At 32.4% G+C, this 6,062-nt stretch overlaps 1 long non-coding RNA gene across 1 annotated transcript; it reads right to left on the bottom strand.

Annotated features, from left to right (window-relative positions):
* Window positions 1-1,092: 1,092 nt before the first annotated feature.
* Window positions 1,093-2,535, bottom strand: LOC134723423 (uncharacterized). The gene is made up of 3 exons (XR_010108052.1): window positions 2,370-2,535; window positions 1,661-1,768; window positions 1,093-1,442 (listed from the first exon to the last, which is right to left on the bottom strand). It is a non-coding gene; the product is annotated as an uncharacterized LOC134723423 (long non-coding RNA).
* Window positions 2,536-6,062: the final 3,527 nt, after the last annotated feature.

Here is a 6,062-nt window from a genome sequence, read left to right as displayed (position 1 = left end):
AGAACACTGCTTGAACGCTTTTTTGTAACACTTTTTGAACGTGTAATGGTGTTCCAAATGATTACACCAGTGTTCATCAATTAAATGTGTGGTGTTCAGTTTTTAATGCCTTTGTGTTTCATTTTTGAACACTTGATGTTAAAGACCTTAACATTAGTGTTCAACGATTTAACGTGTCCGAATGTTCAAAATCTTAATACGTTGACGCGTTCAACAGCCATGTAACACTTTTTGAACACACCGAACATGTTCAAAACCCAAAATGTTAAGATTCAGAACACCAGACGTTAACATTCAGAACAGTTGACATAGGTGTTCTTTGGCAGGAATTTGCCCTTAAGTGGGTCAACAGGTGCAAAAAGCGTCAATTTTTCCGATTTTTCACCCCTTCTCTTGACCCAGAAGACCCAGGGTTGCTGGTTAAGGTATCCAGCTGTACCCTACGTGTAGAGTGGACCCTAGTGAACAAATTGACCCCAACAGTTGTTAGGTCGGAGTGAATCTGATCTTGATTCATCAGTCTACAGAAGGTCATTTGGACCCAAAATACCGAATTTCACGAATTTTGCCGATTTTTGACTTCGAATGGACCCAAAACCGGAAGTAGTTGTTTCCTATGCGTATTTCAATAATAATTATGATCAGCAGTTATATGGCTGTGGGTTTGCACTATCTTTGCCAGTTTTATGCCTCTGAACTTCTTGTGTAAGATACAGATGTGAAGCCTACCCCTCCAGAAAACCGAGTTTTAGCCAATTTCAATTTTCCAAGTCCGTATTTGTGCTCAAAATGCTACTTATACATGAGAAACGTGAATATGGATAGCCTCAGGTTGACGGAACATGCATAACTTTTAAAATAAGTATCATAAAGTGGACTTCTAAAAGTATGGAACGCCATTGGAGCCAAATAACGGTTATTAGGGTCCGCCCGTCAAAAGACGGGTACCGCATGGTAAGGGTTAATTAAACTGTTATAAAAACTATATTGAATCAGGCTAAATACAACAATAAAACATATTTTTAAAAGTAATTCTTTATATAATCAAATGAGTATATATGTAAGAAAAGTGCACAAGAATACCTTATAATATCACAAGTAACAGTCAATAAAATCTCATACATAATGTTTTTAAACCGACACAAATATATCACAAATAATTATTTTCTTTTACATGACAAGATATAGTTGCTACATCATGTGTATCCTAACCAAAAAAGCATGTCAATGTGATAAGTAGATAGTTTATGATATAGATATTTGTAACAATGAAAGATTAAAAGTTTGCAAATTCCAACAGTTCTTGTACGATCACACACAATGTACGATCAACTTTTTTGTGCATCTTCATTTAAAGCTATCAACTGGGTGGCGTTTTATGTGTTATCATCAACTTCCAATATCAAAATTCTCCACAAGTAATGTCTATGAGCCTATGTATCCTGCAAAATAAAAGTTAAAATTAATAGAAGAGAGTTTCTCATAAAGCATCAAATTATGCAATAGTTGTGCTTTAATTTCGATATATACTAGATATTCTGTGGCAGCGAATTGCAAGTTTTGACATTATAAATTACATAAGTCGATTTCTTGACCTAAGGTATACAGATATAGAAATGACACACCTACATAAGCTATACATATACATATATTGTCATACCTTTATATGACATCTTTCTTTTTTCCAACACTTTATAGCATGCAGAAATGACCTTCGTGGGCTAATGGGCTACCGGTTTCTAATTCAAACATTCCAATCTAACGATTCCTGCAAACAAAAAAAAACGCATTTTCTAAGTCAAAAGTGGTGTTCCATATGTTTACACTAGTGTCCATCAATTTAATATGTGGTGTTCAGTTTTTAATGCCTTTGTGTTTCATTTTTGAACGCTTGATGTTAGAGTTCTTAACATTTAGTGTTCATCAGTTAAATGTGTAGTGTTCATTTTTTAATGCCTTTGTGTTTCATTTTTGAACGCTTGATGTTAGAGTTCTTAACACTTAGTGTTCATCAATTGAATGTGTGGTGTTCATTTTTTAATGCCTTTGTGTTTCATTTTTGAACACTTGATGTTAGAGTTCTTAACACTTAGTGTTCAGCTAATATACGTGTCAATCTATTCTGTATTTAAACAGACAGACGATAACAGACTGATGAATAATCTGAAAATCTGGTGTTATCTGAAAATCACCAGAACAAAGCTTACAGTTATTTACGTTAAATACTGTTCTTTAGTTCGTCTTTTATGTTGAATATTGAAAATTTGGATATAACAGTTATGAATATTTGACAAATATATCTGACATGAGAAAATGACAAGGAAGCCATCGAACTATATCTATGGAGATAACCCTAACTTGTTACTCACTTCTTTCGTGTTCATGTGAGATAGAAGTCCCTTCTCCAGTTCTCTTCCTTATATGTATTCATTCTTCGTTTAACCGCCTAAATCACCAGCCGATATCTGTTTCCGGTATTTGGTACCCTGGTATATTTTTTTTAACGCGAGGTGTTCAAAATTTCGAGCGATTTGAACACCGACTGAACATGTTAATAAACTGAACGGATCATGAAATAAGATAAACATCGAAATATTTTTATTACGATATTATCATAACAGGCCTCATTGATATGCATAATTATGTCACTTATAAGTAAAACTAGTAATGATAATAAAATAAGTTCATAAACTATACATATATTCCAGCTTGGAAGTTTAATATTTCACAATTACAAAATTATTTGTCAAAAATTCACAAGATCATCATCCTGCATGTACATTCATATTTTTAAAAGAATTTCTTTGTAAATTTGCCAATTAGAAGGATAGAAAACAGGACAAACATCTATTCTCTTTTTCAGATCAGAATTTGAACACCGGTGTACACTGTGTCTAAACACACATGTTAATATTTTTAACACAAACGTTAAAACTTTGAACACGTCTCTAAGCATGAACAGATGACGTTGAAATATTGAACAATCGGTGTACAAATTTTGAACGCGTCCTGACGCGCCAGGCGTCGGTAGATTTACAGTGCAGCATTTAAGATGTATATACATTATATATTTTCAAAAAGAAACTGGCAAGAAAATTAATTCGAAATGCAATTCACGATATTTTTCTCCTTACTTTCGATGAAAATTTAGTACAGTATTTTCTTAACTTTTCTTTTTACAAATGAATCATTTCAGAAATTAAATAATTAAACAATGTATTTAACCCAGCACATACTGTATGCGTCTGTCCGAATTCATCTCTATCATATTTGTTGTTTTTCATAAATTGTTTTGTTATGAGTTAGGCCATTAGTTGTCTTGTTGAATCCGTCCACATTTTTCGGTCGGTGCTTTTTATAGCCGACTATGAGGTACGAATTTCGTTGTTGAAGGCCGTACGATAGCATATAATTGCTTACATACACTTTATTTAGGGGGGCAAGGGGTCCCAATAACAGTAAAACAGCAAACTGATTTGGCTTACTAGTATAACAGATAACAAGGAATTAAAATGGTCAAAAACAGATAACAGTAAATGAAATATTACAAAAGTCGGGTCCTTGACAAACCCAGTATTACTTATTACGGGTATAATCCTTTGTAATGAATTCCATTTTCCTTGAACATGGTTTATAGAATTATGTATCTAGATATGTATATTTGGTGTATTCTTGTCCGTCCGTCGTCAACATGTCGGACATTACATCAAACACTCTTTAACCAATTTACATAAAACTTTGGGAAATTGTTTAAATCTATTGACGTGAGCTCTCTATCGTCTTTTATAAATTTTAGATTTTAAGTTTCTGAGTAATGGGGTTTTATTCAATAAAAATGGTGTTTTTTTCAGTTTTCTGATAATATTTAAAAAATTATTTCACAAATTTGCAAGGAAGTTTGGTGAATTGTTATCATCTATTATTGTAAGCGCCTTTTCGATTTTTATTAATTTTCGATTTTATGTTATTCAGTTGTGGGGTTTATTCATTAAAAAAGATGGTACTTTCCAGTTTTCGGACAATAACTCAAAATGGTTTCAGCAGTTCTCATGAAACTTTGATTTATTGTTTTTATACATCATATATATATTGACTGATATTTATAAATATCTGATATGACATTGAGAAGTTACCGAATATTTCAAAAAGGTGACGGGCGTAGCATGCGCTCATTGCGTAGCTGTTTATTTTTTATAGAACACTTTTTTTCAGCATTTATTTTTGTACAGTAATAGAACACATGCTTGCAATTTAAATAGTGTGTAACAATAAGAATGGAAATGAGGAATATGTCAAAGAGACAAAAATAATATCTAGTAAAAATTCAAGCAGTACGGTATCACAGTACTTATAGTTGACATAGTTCTTGTGTTTTTTGCCACTAAAAAATGACCTACAAGAGTTTGAATATATATATTCGCATTCTGACTTTTTTTTAAATGCCCATTTAATGAGGTGTGTGATTTTTTTCTGAATAAGACTACGAGGCAAAGTTGTATATAGGGTAGAAAAATCATAAACACCAATTATAAGCATGCCATTTATCAAGTACCTTGAACGAATTTTGACACTCCAAAAGTAATTTATTCCACTATTTTCAAAGGCCTTATTTGAACACTTTTTATTCGATTTTTGATAGCATCAAGTCTACTAGTAAGTAGAATACATAGTTTAGTAGGGGAACAATGACTTGGAGACGACAAAAATGATTTTAATCTTTGTGTGTAATGAGTTATGTGCGGCTTCCGAACCCAGTACATGGTGGGAACTTTCATTGTACAATGTATTTAGTTCTGCTTTGAAAAGAGTCTATGTACCATATACCATAAAGTAAGATTCAAGATTCAAGATTTTATTCATAACCTCAGACACATACTTGTGTACAAGAGGACAATATATACATACATATTAAGATAATACATAGCGAGACAGGACAAACGGAACACAAATACATAGTATATTTTAAAAGACAATTGGTATAATTAAATAAAGTATTTTATGATTTTCTTCACAAAAATTGATAAATTCCTTTGAACTTGTACTTTACAAATAGACAACAAGCCAGTGAACTTGTTCTTGCTTGGATTCATTACATAGTAATTTGGTATAAACTTTGATCTAAGAGCAGAAACATCAGGATTTTTACAGGTAAACAATATATGAAACTCATCCCCTATTCCCTCATTACATAATGTACATATTCTTTTTTACCTCGCGATCCCCGCCCATCTACCCGTCTCAATAGGTAACTTCAAATTCGAGCATCGAAGTTTAGATATGTAATATCTGTCCTTGGGTAATAATCGCAATAGATACGGTTCCAAACCAAACTCTAGTCCTTAGTTGAGATCCTTGTCAGATATTCCTGGCCATATGTTTTCCTTTTTGTCATATCAAGAATTGCTCTAATTTAATATGTTAGTACGGGAAACAAGGAACATTATCCTCAATCAAAAAACAAGATCATTCTACATAAATGTTCAAAAAATGTAGTGTATTACACAGGATAATAATAAGATATACTGGAATTGTCCTCGACCTCACTTCTGTGATGGATATATATGTTAATGGAATCCTTCTCCGAATACGGGACCAGCATATTAGTAGAGGTAGACTCAAATGAGCAATGATCCTCAATTTCTACTGAATTTTTGCTGTCAAAAAAATGCTAACATTCCAATTTTCAATAACAGTTAACAGCAAATACATTATCACAATAACAGATAACAAAAAACTAAAAGCCCAATAACAGCTAACAAAGAATGAGACAATAACAGCTAACAGCAAATATATTTTCAGAATAACAGATAACAAAGAATTAAAGCCCATAACAGCATAACAGCCTAACCCCTTGCCCCCCTTTATTTGATCCTGGTGGATAGTTATCTTATTTGCTATCATATTTCCACTGTTTGTATCTGAAAAAAACTAGCACCAACAAAATATAAATGTGCGGTTTATTTTATAAAAATTACAAAATTTCACCCGAACAACAAATAAGACATCAGTCGTTAGCAGTATAACGATATATGAATGTATTTAAGATAATATGGTCGAAAAAG

Source organism: Mytilus trossulus, chromosome 6, assembly GCF_036588685.1.
Source record: "Mytilus trossulus isolate FHL-02 chromosome 6, PNRI_Mtr1.1.1.hap1, whole genome shotgun sequence".
Classification (NCBI taxonomy): Eukaryota; Metazoa; Mollusca; class Bivalvia; order Mytilida; family Mytilidae; genus Mytilus; species Mytilus trossulus.
The sequence above is the reverse complement of the archived record's forward strand: the minus strand, read 5'-3'. Positions and strand labels throughout refer to the sequence as shown.